Genomic DNA, 16,135 nt, shown 5'->3' on the forward strand with positions numbered 1-16,135 from the left:
AGTACTTAATTTTTGTAAATTGGTCTTTCCTTTCCTGGAGTTAGGTGTTAGTTAGATGTGTGAATATGATGAATTGTGAACCTAGGGCCTGTGTTTGTGTATGATGTGTGTTTGTATGTATGTTTAGACATACACAGAGCTGCATATGAATACATACATACCAACTAGCTAAATAATATACTCTCTGGTCCTGGATAATCTGTTTTCTTAGGTTATTGTATCTTTTGTCTTTGGCCTACTCAGGGATTTTTATTCCTTTCTTTGAATAACTTATCTTTCAGAGATATTTTTATATTATTTGGAAATGTTCCAATTTTCCACTTACAGAGCAGCGTTTGTTATCAGTGAAGGCTGTTTCATCAACACCTGCGATACTGTGCACAGTGTTGCACAGAATTTTCATTTTTCTATTGCATAGATTTTTTTTTTAATTAACATATGCATTTTTCGCTTTCGAAGTTGGTATGTATCAGGCCTTTTCCTGCTGGTGACTTAAAGTAGTTATTTGTGAATTTTTTTTTTTGCTAAGTATCATTAAGATCTTCAAAAAGGAGAAGAAAAATAAAAGATGATTTATATGTTAGTGCCAATATTGAAGGTAAAACAATTGTACCTTTCGGGGTAAATTCTGAAAACGACTTTAAAAAAGAAGCATGCATATAAGATGAATATCTTTTTATCTGACTTGTCATTTTTAATATGCTTTCTTTGTAAATTTAATATATTCTCCATTTAAAAAAATCAAACTATATTGAATTATAAAATACAAATTCCTCTGCTTTTCCCACCCCTTATTTTCTAGGGGTAACCACTGTTAATGGTTTGGTATGTGTCTTTCCAGATACTATCTACAAATATACAAGTAAGTATGTGTGTGTGTGTGTGTGTGTTTGTATGTGTGTGTTTTTGTTTTGTATAAATAGAATAATAATATGCTTACTGTCCTGTGACTGTCTTTCATTTTACTGTGTAATGGTAGACATCTTTCCATAAGAGATCAAGTAGATTTACCTCATTCTTTTGTAAGTTACTACATATTCCATTGTGGGGCTGTACTTTAATTTATTTAATCAGTCCCCTATTGAATGAACATTAAGATACGTTTTCACTTCTCTATTACAAAGTATTAGTGAAAATCCTTTACATATATTTTTGTCACTGTGTGAACATTTGCATAAGTTTTTAAATTTGGTTTTTATATTTGTAATAAAATTTTAATGCATTTTCAATGAATGAGATCGTAGAGATAATATATTTAAGACCCTTTTCTTGGAGAAAAAATTGTGTAAAAGTGCATAATTTTTAAAGAAAAGCATCTTTTGCAGAATAATTTCCCTCCATGCTTGATTAGCCAAATAAATATCTTGCCAACACTTGCAAAAGAAAATTCATCTTATTCCAATAAAAATAAAATGCAATGAGATGTCTATAAGATAGTGTGAGAAAGAAACATTGATGTTTGGATTGCCTAGTTTTGAAACTTGAGGGATTTAAATGAAATAGCCAAAGTGATCATGTTTGTTACATTTTTTAAAACACTATCCATGTTCATGCATGTTGCTCCGCAGAGGAACTTAACTATGCCATTGTGAAAAATAGGATGCAACATGTTGGTGACCACATTATCCACAGAAAAATAATTTTGACTGTTGGTAAGGTTTGGTGGTTCGTTGGGATGCTCATAAATTTGGAATAACATGAAACATTTATTTTACAACGAATCCCAGCATGTCCCCAAGAACTTCTGTATGTGGAGTTAAGAAAAGAGAGGTCAAACCTTTTGGCACAAACAACATTCTGTTGCCACCACCTTGATTTTCTGATAGGTGCTATTGTATCCTAAAGGTAGAACACACTGGAAAACAATCAAAGACAATTAAATACCAGTCAGGTTACAACCTGATATCTTTAATTGTACTTTCCTTGCTGTGATATCAGGATTCAGTGGTGCGTGTCAGGAAATTCCCTGTCTTGCGTCATCTGCCATTTCTTGAGTCCCAAGGCCACAGGTCAGTCTTTATCTTTCAATCCTATCACCCAAATATAGATGGCCCATGGATCCCCTAAAAGACCTTCAAAATACTCTTCCAGTCCCCAAGCAACCCAACCTAATTTTTCTCCACTCCTCTGAGATTCTAAGTAGCTCCCCTATACTAGAAAAGAGGAGGAGAGAAACACGGGTTAAAAACTCACTCAGGCACATGCAAAGCACTAATATTCCTTCTGGACCTTTGTCAAATTAGAGTACATCTGCCAACAAATGGATCTAGTTTCTCCCTTGTTAAACAATGCAGTTGTTTTTAACACTAGACTTTGATGAGCTCTATTAAATTCATAATTATAAAAAGTTAGTGGCCTAAATAATATTCATTGGTATTTTATTTTGGTACTTACTTCATTAAGTACCAAAATAAAAATTCATGCCAAATGCCATTTTATATTTGAATTTTATATGCAAGCTGCACATATGCCTTAATGTGAGTCTTCCCATTGGATTGTATGCTTAACCTTTCATATCTGTGGCTGAAATCTATCCCAACTATTGAAAGTAATCTTTCCTGTGGTCCACTTTATTGTTTTGTGTTAATACCTATTATAAATATAGCCTTAAAATCCAATAATGCACTTTAAAATACTTGTGCCATTTAAGCAGTTTGACAGAGTTGAAGAAACTAATTGCAATATTTTGATGGAGACAGTAGAATATAACAGTGTTAGCAAATATATGTCACCTCTTTAAATTTGGCAGGGGGGCAGGGAGGAGGGTGGAATCAGAAGCTGAAAATTTAAAACAAGTAAAACATACCTGAAAAAGATGTAGCCAAGTTTCTGAAATTATAGTAATCCTAGAAACTGGTATTAGAAGCTCAAACATAGCAAGCAATTAATACATGTTACCTAATAACCTAGTTGGAATGTTTGTTTAAAATATTAAGTTAGTTTTTACTGCACATTTTAGCTGCATTTTTATTTTTCATGAAATCTATAAAAGGAATTCCACTGATTAGTAACATAGTAAATCAAAACTACCATCAACAGCCAGTTTCAGCTGGCTGGTTTTTGAGCAGTTTTGTTTTTCAAATCATTGTATTTTAATTATGACATTTTCCTCCTCCTCTGGAAAATAATTTGCAAATCCCATTTAATATGAATGTCTATAATTATTTAATGACTGAAATAATTTTATAGATGCATTAAACTATGGTCTGAACAAAATCAGAGTTCCAAATGTGGGGAGTTTTCAAGATTGTGGAATGCTATCTTTTCAATGCAAACCAGTTATGCAAACCTTTGTAAGAGAAAGGCACTCCTTTGCAACTCTGGTTTAGAGGGTAGAACTAATACTCATTTCATAGCCAACTGTTGTGTGGGGCTTTTATCGTTCATCACTGCTCCGGGGCTGGACTGTAGTCACTTTCTCAAAATCCAAGAAGCAGAGAGTCACCGAAGTGTGAGACTTGTGACTGTCTATTTGGAACACTAGTGGAAGCCTTCATCTATCACATACCTTACATTTTCTCATACACAGTGCCAATTTTAGCAGCAGGTAGTTATGCATATTATAAACTATATTCTTTTTGGCTAAAGAAGTGACTATTTTGAGAATAATAAGATGGACTTAAAAGGCAATAAATTTAAAAGAAAACATAAAAAATTACTACAGCCTTTTTTTGGCCACTTCCTTTTAGCTTATAAAATAAACTTCATTAGGTGTATTTACTTACTGCGTTACTTTGATTATACAGACTTATTAGCATAGAAAATATTTTTTGTTTTTCAGGTCTATCCCACATTTTTTCACTCTGTTCCATCATATGAAATGACTTGCTTCCCTGCTTATGAAGTGATACTCCCATACCTCAGTATCAAGTTTCTGTTTTCTTTATAGATTTCCTAGTTATCTTGCTGTTTCCCTCTGCAGTTCCCTTCCCATCTTGACCAAGTGTGGGATAAATTCTCTCACCATTAATTTTTGACTCTAATGAAATTCAGACTGAAAGGACTTCACAATTTGGCCCTGGTAGTAAACATAATATACCTTGGCTTCTTTTATCTGTAAGTTAAAACATCTCAGGAATACTTGGAACACTGTCCTCTTCTTGATAGGAGTTGGAGAACCCTGCCCAGCCCTCTGACAAGAAGTAAAATGAAGGAGAAGATGTCAATTGCATCAGAGAGCCTAGAAATACTCTAAAACCAAGCTTCAGAAATTGCTTCATGATTATTATAAGGTCAATATTGTGTTTGCATATTAGTTGGACAGAAAGCACGTGTGGACATTCAACCAGTCTGACCCCAAATCATCCTTGATTCATCCAAAATGGCCAAATGTGTGGTTTGGGGTCTTTTGTTTCAACAAAAAGTACCACAGCTTGGACTTAGGGCTGGATTTATAATATTGTTGCATTTATATGTAAGACTTGACCATTGATGCTTACTCTGTGAATGTTATTATCTAAAGTAGATGGCATTGAATGTAACTCATATAGCCCTGTTCTAGAGAAACCATTTATCATTTGCAAATGTTCAATTTTTTCATTGATATAATTTAGATATAAGCCACACTCAAGGTATATTTAGTACAGGTGTATTACATGATATGGAAAAACTCAACAAAGAGTCAAATTTGGGTGTAAAAATCCTCCCAAATTGCTGAGATAATGTTACTTCAGATTTTTCCTTGTAGCTGGCAAACCACGTTGGTCATCAGTTCCCTGTAAAGTTAGCAGTTCACCTCGTGCCCCAGCTGGAGAAACAGGTGTCAATAAGCCAGTCAAGTTCCTTAAAATAATATTTTGTGTTAATATATTACATTCTCTATGTCCAAATATACCTTTATTTTTTCTTGTGAGTAAATACTATCTAAATATTTGATAGAAATTTCTGAAATTTTTTCAGTTTATACAAAATTAGCATGCTTTATTCCTTAATAAAGAAAATTCTAGATAAAGTGTGATTTTTTTTATCAGTTGATTACAAATCTTTTCTCTAAGACCTATTTTTTTAATTGCATATGGCAACGCTTCATTGTATTTGATCATTTTCATCATAATTAAAATTCTGTAGATGGTCTTGAAAAAACTAAACCAACTTTATATTTTGCATGAAACCTAGAACACTAATATAAAAAACTATTTACCTTGACAAGAACAATCTTCTACAGATTTTTAATATGAAAATTAATTGACAATCTTGTTGCTTATGAAAGAAATTATTAATTTAACAAGTAGTAAATTCTGAGAGCTCATAGAAATAATTTTGTGGAGAAGAAACACAAAAACAGTGGAATAAAAATGTTATGTTAACACATTATTTATTAAGAAGCAACAACAGTCAGTTTTTTTGTTTCTATCATAAAATCGATTATAAGATATATTCATGAAACAAATTTATTTATGTGTATATATATATTGCAAAAGTGTGGCCTATTAAATTACTGTATTCACATTCTCTTTTTTCACAAAAAGTTTAAAACGCTAAAAAGAAAAACATTTGGGTGTTTAATCTGTCGTTACTATATATTTAGAAATTGCAATTCTAAAGAATAATTGTTACCTCCTGTTTAAATTACCAGGATATATCCCATTTTATCAATAATTACATCCTCACAAACAATAGCAAATAAGAAGAATTTGTTAATTTTAAGATGAATGACTTTCACTAGTAGTTTGTATCAGATATTGTCCATAGTTTCATTACATGTTTTTCATTTTCTGTAAAATTTATAGCCATTTTCCAAATAATGTCATAATACTTTTCATATTTATATATGAGCCTGGTTGAAAAGAGATTTTCGTTACCTTTACAATGATATTGGAAAATATTTATGTAGTTTTACTTTTTAACTTTTTCTACATTTCATTAGTCATACTATTAACTTTAGTATTCATAAAACTATGTGGAGGAAACCATTTTGAATATATTTTAAGAAAGAGGCATGTAGAAATAAAATAAGAAAATAGAAAATATTAATACTATTTTGTAGAAATTCCTAAAAGAAAATTGGAAAGGAAACAAATTCTGTTGTGATGAAAATGTTGAAAAATCAGGAGTATTTAAGATGTTAATTTCTTACATTTTTAGAGCAATCAGCTTCTTGTCTCCAAATGATTATTTCATGCTGTTGATTCCATGAATTGTGGTTTTAGCATAATGTATAACTCCCCCCCATCATTTTAGTGTTTGTACATTAATCACCTACAAGAAAAGAAGAAATTAGTGAATAAAAGAGAAACTGGGTTTATTACTATTTTCCAATAGCACTAATGTATAGTCCCTTTAACCTTCCATATGGTGCTTTGTGTGATGAGAGTATAAAACATTTATATATGTTATTAGTGCCTTATTTTTTTCACTTGACTTTATTTCTTATCTAAAGAGCCATATATTTTTTGTGAGTGTTCCTTTGTCTTTCTATTTAAAATGCTGATGAGACGGTGTATCTTTAGGAATATATATGCAGGCTGCATTTACCACCTTCATTCACTGTATTATCTCTAGAACAGCAGGTTAGCCAATATATTTTTCTTAAATTCATTGTTCATTTTTAAGCTAAAGTATTTTAAAAAGGATCTTAAACACTATAAATTGAAGCCATTATGATTGAAATGTATTTTAAAACCACCAAAAAGAACGCTGATTATTAAAGTTTAAAACAGGAGTTGGAACGGTTATCAGTCTATCTATAGCTCTAATTAGGACATAATTACTTTACAAAAAGCATTAAAAGTGAAAGTAATTATATGGTACTTCAGGAATTTAACCAGTTTACTACCACTTGTCTTTGGTAATATTTTGTCTGTAATCTACTTCTACACAGATGCTGAAGAACGATGATGTTTGCTATTTACATGGAGTTATTAACTCACAGTGGGCTTTACCGACATCGAGACATTTTGTACAATACATTATCTTGCTCTTCTTGGTCTTTGCCTTTTGTGTTAGTTTTATACCAAAAGCTGGTTTTGTTGAATTCTTTATGTACCATAGTATATAATTCAACTTTTCCTAATGAATGTATAGTGAATAATTAAAATAAATCATGTGCTTAGAAAAGACAAAGACACAGGTTGTATATGCAAATATGTGTAAATATTTGACAAAGAAAAAAAGAGGAAAAGAATCTTCCTGCCAACAGATACGTCCTGCTGGACAGGACATGGAAATTAACAGATTTTTTTTAAGCAATGAAATTTTAAAATCTATTACCTCAAGAATTTTCAGTGGCTGTATATCAGTGTAATGATCCTTCTTCGTAAATACAATCTCACTTGCTGCTGGCGGTAAAAGCAACCCAAGTGTGAGATCACACAAATTTTAGGGGCAAGTCTTTCAAAAGATGGATACCTTGTGAAATTTTGGTAGTCCAATTTTGGACTTTCAGTAACATCCCTATGGTTTTTTGTTGTGGTTGGGCTTCTGTTTTTTTGGTTTGTTTTTGGTCGATTGTTTTTGAATGGAAAGGTAATCTTGATTATGAGATCAGATCTCATGGAGGGATGTAACGACATTCACTCTACTTGGATGCAAACTCTAATGGGAATCAACTACTCTGACTGTCACTGTATAAACTGTTGTATGGATTCCTGTGGAGTGCTGTTTACTTGCATGATGTGTGCAAGACATCATGCAGCATCATCTAGCAATGCCTAATAAAAGTTTTTAAAAGAGAAGACTCTTGGCTTTTTTCCCAATAGACTTGCAATTTAAAGAAATTAAAAGGTAAAATTTGGCAGTGCCAAAATGACATGTACGTAAGAAGATTTGGAAGGTTATTGAAGTCATTTCTGTGCTACATTCTAAGAATGGAGAAGCAGGACTGCATAGAAATTCATGGATGTGTGTTTTGCGTAGGTGGATTGTGTTGTGTTGCTGTGGCAAGTTTTGAGGAAAGTGCACAGAACAGTGATGATCATTCTGCATGGGGTGTGATAAGCAAATACTGTGAAATTAAGAGTTTAGCTTATGGTGGTGATTGCTCTGTAGACAAAAGGGGCTGGAGTGGAGTGGGAAAAGTAGAAACCACTAAACCACTAAAGCTAAATATATACTCCTGCTCTGTTCTATAACCTAGCAACTCTTTCCCTGGATCTATGATTAGGAAAACAAGGGCATTTGTTGACCAAAGGACATGTATAAGAATTCCCATCAACAGTAAAGTGGATAAGTGTACTGGAGTGTATTTACACTGTGAAATATTATGGAGCAGTAACAATGAAAATAATTTTTTAAAAATCTACAAAGCAATGCACAAAAATATGGTTGAATCTCACAGACTTTGTTGACCAAAGAAACCAGACACAAAAGAGGATATATTTATATGATGACCAAAACATATAAAACTAATTGATGGTGACAGAAGTCACAACACTAATTACTTTAGGGGTGGGGGTTATTGACTAGAAAGGGATGATAAAAATATTGTATCACTTCATATGGGTGTTAGACAAGGTACTATTAGGAACTTAATAAAATAACTAGATTATTAGAAATGAAACTTACAATAGGCCAGATTTTAATCCTCAGATCACAATTGAGATAGGTTTGCGAAGAGGTTAGGAGCACAGCTGGCTAGGATTTGCTGTATTCACATCCCAACTCTGCCTCTTGCAGGTTGTGTAACCTTGGGCATGTCACTCAACCTCTCTGCAGCTCAGTTTTCTGTAATGGGGCTAGCAGCACGTGCCTCTAAGTGAGCTGTGAGGGTTAACTGAATTTTAAAAACACGTCAAGCGCTTAAAATACTGCCTTGCTCTTAACAAGCGTTCGATAAATGTTAGCTCTTATTATTGTTAGTGACCGTTTCATTATGGACACATTGGCCCATACAAAGTGATTCAGTGATATCAGTCACAAGTACTGGAAGGCGCTAGGTTGGTATCATTCCTAGACATCGGGTTTTGCCAAAAGGCAAATTGTTTTAATGGATAATGCTTGACGTGCACCTGCTATGTGTTCACATGTATTCTTATATAATCCTTACAGCCACCCTGTGGTGTTATATTATCCCCATGTTACAAGTTTTGCAAATGAAACGAAACTAAAGATAACAAAAGTTCAGTGATCTGTTTGAAGTCAGGCAGCAAAGGCGTCATTCAAACTCAAGGCTGCAGCCTGCAGGTAGTTTCTTCTCCTGGGAAAATCCTGACCGCTTTTGGGAAGAAAGAAGGAAAGGAAGAAAGGAAAGAAGGGAGGGAAGGAGAAAGGGAGAGAGAAGAAAAGACAAGACAGGGCGGGAAGGAAGAAGGGCGGGAAGGAAGGAAGGAAGGGAGGGAGGGAGGGAGGAAGAAGGAAATACCATTTCACAATTTCAACATCCTCCCCAATCCCCGACAAAAACAAATTGGGATTGCTTTATCCAAAACAGAGAGGCCGTCTCAAGGAAGGCGCTTCCACGCAGACACCCGCTCAGCACATCCTCTCCCAGCACAGGCCGGGACCAGGCACACCCAGTCCAGTGGGAGGGGCCTCAAGGACCACTACAGTCCTGGGATGCAGGGGGTGCAAAAGCCTTCCTTTGGGGGAGGCGGAGCCGGTGCTGCCCTGAGCTCAGGCTGCGGGGCTGCGGACCGGAGACCGCCCTGCCTCCGAGCCTCGGGGGGGGGGGGGGGGGGGGGTGCGCCCAACACGGGTGCTGCTCGCCGCCTCTCTCCCTCTGCCCACCTCCGCTGTTGCCCACTCCTCTGGACAAGAGTCCTCGGGGGAAGCGGGTCTCCTCCAAGAGCACGTGGGGAGGGACAGCAAGGCTGCGACATCTGTGCGCCAGCAACACATCCTGAGGCCGTCCCTCCCTGTGTGTTTAAAGGAAGAAAGTTGTCTTTTTTTTTTTTTTTTAATTGAGGAGGTGAATTTTTAAATTAAACTAATTTTATGGGGAGGCTAGAAGACAGTTGCCTGAAGTATTCTGGTTGCACCTTCCATTTGCCACATCACTTCTCATAAACCACATCATTTCTACATCTCATTAAAAATGCTACCCAAAAGAAAAGGGAAAACAAACAAACAAACAAAACAGAAGGATGAAAGGGAGAAGGGAAAGGAAAGAGGAAAGAAAGGGACATTTAAGGAGACAGAATAGGAAAAAGGAGCCAGGAGTTACCTGGAAGAGCCTGGATCCAGATGGGGATGAAGTGAAGTCAGGACAAACCCCATCTGATTTCAACCCAAGGGCAATATTCTTTCCTCTACATTAGTGTGCCCTGGTTCCCCCCAAACATTAGAATCACCAATGTTAAATTATTTGTTAGCATTGACTGATTTTAAGTAACTTGCCCCATCATATAGCCTGTCAGGGACAGAGCTGAGATCTGAACCCAGGCTGAGTGAGACCCTTGAGTCACAGCACTGGATTGCCTCTCCACCGCCTCTTATTAACCAGGGAATCCCAGGCAAGTTACCCAAACTGTCCTTTTTTTTTAATAAATTTATTTACTTATTTATTTATTGGCTGTGTTGGGTCTTCGTTGCTGTGCGGGCTTTCTCTAGTTGTGGAGAACGGGGGCTACTGTTTGTTGTGGTGCACCGACTTCTCATTGCAGTGGCTTCTCTTATTGCAGAGCGTAGGATCTAGGCGTGCAGGCTTCAGTAAGTTGCGGCACGTATGCTCAATAGTTGTGGCTCATGGGCTCTAAGAGCACAGGCTCAGTAATTGTGGCGCATGGGCTTAGTTGCTCCATGGCATGTGGGATCTTCCCAGCACAGGGATCGAACCCGTGTCCCCTGCATTGGCAGGAGGATTCTTAACCACTGCGCTACCACAGAAGCCCCAAACTGTCTTTTAACGTCTGCAATTTTTTACAAAGGGACATTGGGAAATAGGGATTAATATCACATAGAGAGTTGAGGCTCCCATCAAACGAGACAGTGTGTCTGCAAGCACAAAGAATAATGCCAATTCTTTTCTCTTTGATTTATTCATTTGTTGAAAAATCTATTCAATATTTTTATTCAGTTTATTTTTTTTAGTAAGCTCCTCCCACGTAATAAGAAATATAATATACATGCATTTAGGAGAAGGCCAGGTCTCAACACTGGTCCAGTGGAGACAGTGCTAGGCAAAGGTTTAAGGTATAAAGCATAATGATTTGATTTACATATCAATACATCATGAAATGATTATCACAGTGTTTCGTGAACACCCATCATCTTATATAGATATGAAATTTTTAAAAATAGAAAAGAACTATTTTTCTTTGTGATGAGGACTTAAGATTTACTTTAACAACTTTTATATATAACATGCAGCAGTGTTAAGCATATGTATCATATTGTACATTACATCCCGGATACTTATTGATCTTAAAACTGGAAGTTTGTACCTTCTGACTGACTTCATCCAATCCCCCCTCCCCCCACCCCCTGGCCTCTGGCCCCCACAAATCTGATCTCTTTCTCTATGAGTTTGTTTGTTTTTGAAGTATAATTGGCCTAGAACACTGTTAGTTCCTGTTACACAACATAGTAATTCAACATTTCTGTACATTTCAAAATAATCACCATAATAAGTCTGGCTTCCATGTGTTAACATATAAAGATATTACATAGTTATTGACTATATACCCCCAAAGGTGCATTTCATACCTATGACTCATATATTTTGCAACTGACAGCTTGCAAAGAGATATGAACTTCCAGTTGACTTGCATTCTTAACCAAGAAATTTAGATCACATGAATACACAGGTCTGGGGTAGTGAAAAGAGCATGACTTGGGTCCAAAGGCCTGGCTGCTACTGCCTGCTCATGGGTGCTGTGGCCTTGCAGCAGGTGTTCAGTCTTTCTGTAACCAACTTCCCTTCCTTGAATATGGGGGAACCAGATAGCTAACATACATGTTATACGAACAGTAGTATGTAATGACGTCAAACTACAGCAATTAATAACCTCTTTCACAACTGTATAAAGTTAAATCTTGCTTTAACCATGGCACAATGGGAATAAATATACTGTGGATACTGTTCATACAGGAGGTTCAAAGTAGTATTCGATGAATGGAAACTCCCTTCTCCCTTCCCTCAAGCAAATCATACTTGACCCAGAGAACGTTCTTAACAATCGCTGGGTTGTAATAGTGACCCCAAATTAATATGCTCCTTATCCTGGTTATTAATTCAGCATTGAATTAACATATTGGCTTGCTGAATTAGAATTTTGGTTAGCCAAGTTAGACATGATTGCATACTTCAAGATGTTTTAAGACTTGTTTCTCTTAGCCCATCTACTATTTAAATTGGGTACAGGAAGTGCCTGCATGAGGACAGCCCGAGAAATCATCCAGGCATTCCATGAGGGAGGTGGATTCCCCCCACCCTCCGCAACCAGCAGCACAGAGGCCCTTTCAACATCCAGAAATAGATCTCCCATTGAGCCTCTGTTTATCTCCTCTGACCATAAAAAGCAGCTGGCCCTGCAGGAAAGACTGGCGGCTGCAATTAACTCCAGGAGTCCATAAGCCCAGTCCCAAGCAAAATGAATACAGGCTGCTCAAAGAACTTTCGGAGTCACGTTGCTAGCTCATTGCTAGACCCATTTGGTCCTCTGAGGAGCAAATCTGTAAGCTAAACACCACACATATCACTGCAACGTTTCCTGTAACCACCAGAGGCACTCAGAATCATTCCATTATTCTCGGAGTTGCTTCCGAATGACAATCAAATATCTACAATATGACTAAATGCTGATGGTGTTTTGTTAAATGAAAAGCATTTTAAAAAAAAGGATTGCTTGATCCCATTGTTTTCATATTCCATGACTTTGTATTCAAACTTTGCTCAGTATTAGACTACCAGTAATTGCGAAGAGAAAGCCAAATCAGATATTTCAAGCCACTGGAGGTAATAAGAGGTTTGTATTAGAACACTTTACACATCGTTGCTAAACAATTATCAGGTCATTAGGAAGCAGCGTCAAACATCTCTCATATCTTGGCTAAGAGCCCTTAAGAACACTACTCTTATTTTCTATACAAATGAATTAATAAAGGCCTGGAAAACTGCAATAATGTAATTCAGGAGCAGAACTGGGAAGTATCAAATGCAACCAAATAACCATCTGAAACTTATTTCAACTATATTAACTTGGAATTATTACTGTTAAATAAGCCAAAAAAAGGTCCCAAGTCTTTACCCCAAAATTTCTTTGTGGCTGAACAAATGTGTTTAAATCTACAGGTAGCCATTTTTACTATAAAAGTCTAGCTCTTTGCTTTTATTTCATCTAAAATTTGTTTTATAAAACAAAAATAGGTGTTTCTGCTATGGTGGTGTAAACCCCCTATAGCTGACTCCTCCCTGTTGAGTACAACAAAAATATAAAACAGGTACCAGAAAAGGTTAGAATAAACAAGACCAGGCAGGTTGTGGTGGAAAATCAAACGTGGAGAAGTCACGCCTATGGTGGTAGTGTCTCTTGTTTTCCTCCAGTGTTTTGCTCCAAAGGATGATTGTAGAGGATGCAGCTGCTAACATTTTAGCAGAACCCTCTGCTATCTTAACCTCCCTTCAGAACTGCAGAAAGAAGACAGGGCAGGGGAGGGGAGTTGTGGAGGGGAGAAAGTGGAGAAGGAGAAATGAATGAAAAGAGGAAATCTTAGCAGAGAAATAGAACCTATTTTTAAAAGAACCAAATAAAACTTTTAGACTCGAAAAATGCATTATTTAGAAAAATTCACTGGATGAGTTCAAACGTATAACGGAGACAGCAGAGTAAAGAGTCAGTAAACTTGAAGCTAGATCAATAAAATTTATTCTATCCGAAGAACAGAAAGAAACAAGTTTGAAGAAAAATGAACAGAATCTTAAGAATCTGTGGGACAATATCAAAAGTTCTCATGTATGTGCACTTGAACTCCCAGATACCAGAAAGAGATTGGAGGATGGATTCCAACTGGACATGAGAAAACTTTTTGGAAAATGGTCACTGTCTTGATTGTGGTAATGATTTGTATACATGTGGAAACATTCCGTTGTACACTTTAAATTTAAATATAAAATTTTAATGTCAATTGTATGTCAATGAAATGGTTTAAATAATTTTAATTACATACACATGCAAAAAAAGAAGATAAATGGTCTTACATCCAAATAAGATTTGAGTTTTTAAAAAACTATTCTTTTTCGTATTTTCTAAATTCTCATTATATATATGTCTTTCTTTTGTGTTCAACTTCTATGTTTTAAAATTGGGAAAAATTAAAATTGTTTCTAAATAAGCAACTTAGGTTAAATACACTATTACTCATCTGGTTATGTATTTGGGTACTTTCTATTAAAGCTTTAAATAAAATTTAAGTTTTATATTTGTCTTATCTATTGGATATGTTGTGTATTTAGAGTGTGTCTTGTTTTATTTTATTTGCATTAGCATGCCTCTGTATCAAGTTTTGATTTGTGGCTGTCTGAAAGAGAAGGAAAACACAAAAATGCATAAATCAAAAATAGCGGTCTTACCATAGTTAAATGGTTCAAACCTAAGCCAAAAATAGTATAACCCAATCTATAACCCAGAATATGATTGGGTTAAAATTACCTTCTGAGTTCATTATTTTTTAATTTATTTTTAAGGAGGGTGAGTCAAAAATTATCTACATTCTGGCTGTAGAATTTAATTAACTTTTAGAAAAGATAAATATATCATTTTTTGACATAATCTCCTTGCTTTCCAATACACTTTATCCATCTGTCAACAAGCTTTCGTATTCCCTCATTAGAAAATGTTTTAGCTTGAGCCACGAACCACGAATGTACCACTGTCTTCACGTCTTCACATGGAAAGGTGTCCAGCTCCTTCCTAATGGCTAACACTTGTGCGACCTTCCTTGAACTTCTCTATCCATTCGTACAGACTTCTTCACGACAAAACGCTTTCTCCATATTGCACACAAAGTCTTCAATAAACAACGGCACCAGGTATGCCCTCAGACCACAAAAAACGAATCTCTGCACTCTGCTCTTCTTTCGTGCAAGTCACAAGTGGAGCATCCATTTTTGCTCACTGTTACAAATGAATTGATGTAACACATTCACACCTGCACATCAGTGACTGGGGAGACAGTAGCCTTGAATGGAAAGCGCTGATAAGACAGTGCGGCCAACAGAAGTTTTAATATAACTGCAGTGCAGGTAATATTTGTCTCACCCTCGTACTTACTAATGTAAAAATCAGCATAATCACTATGTTTTGCTATTATGACAATTGTTTCCATAACCATTTTAAACACTGCATAAGAATTTTGTGTGTTCGTAAACATATTACTTCTAGTATGTGACTATAAGAACCCGTGTTTTATGAATGTGGTCAGGAGAAATAGTTTACTGAGTAAATACATACTTTTTTGTCTTTGATAGTTTGCTGATATATAAACCTTAAATAGAAGAAGCCCAAGGCAATCAATTCTATAAACCATTGTATTGCAAGTATTTTCTCCTTTTTACAAGGCCATTTGAGTTTTGTCACATAACTATCTCTTTCTTTATTAGAAGTTACAGTCTAAGCCAAATGGTCTTAATTTCCAGTTAAACTAAAGAGAAAGCAAATTAAGTATTTTGTAGACAAAAATTTAACTAATAACCTATTTGGTGTTGCCGGTGGTGATTACATTTCATCAGCTCCCTATTATCATACAGCCTCAGCAATAAGCCTAGAGTCTCAGTGGGTGCCCTCCAAATAAAGCAGAGCCCGAGACGAGATCTTGCTTGAAGGTTATAGTTTATTTGGGGGATGTGAATCCAAGAAACAGAATTGAGCAGCTGGGATAATGAAACAGGAAAGGAAGGTAGGCTTATCTAAGGACGCCTTATCAAAGCACAGTTGCCTCTGTGGGCTCCATGCCTCAATCAATCCTTGAAGAGGTGTTTATCCACCTGCTCCGATCCCCATTAGCTAGGGTTACTTCGTGGAGCAATAACTCCCTCATATTTCCATGCACATGAATCTCAAGGGCTCAGCAGTCTCTGCAGGGCATCCAATGAAGTAGAAGCAGAGAACTCCCAAGATGGAAATCTGAGGAAAGTGCTGCCAGGTTACCTTTGCCAGCAACTGATTGCCTCTGTGCAGTGAAGTAAAAGGATGGGCTGAGGAGACGTGAAAGCATAAGAGCTAGTAATGCTGCGTTGTAGGGATAAATATACCAACAAAGA

Source organism: Hippopotamus amphibius, chromosome 6, assembly GCF_030028045.1.
Source record: "Hippopotamus amphibius kiboko isolate mHipAmp2 chromosome 6, mHipAmp2.hap2, whole genome shotgun sequence".
Lineage (NCBI taxonomy): Eukaryota > Metazoa > Chordata > Mammalia > Artiodactyla > Hippopotamidae > Hippopotamus > Hippopotamus amphibius.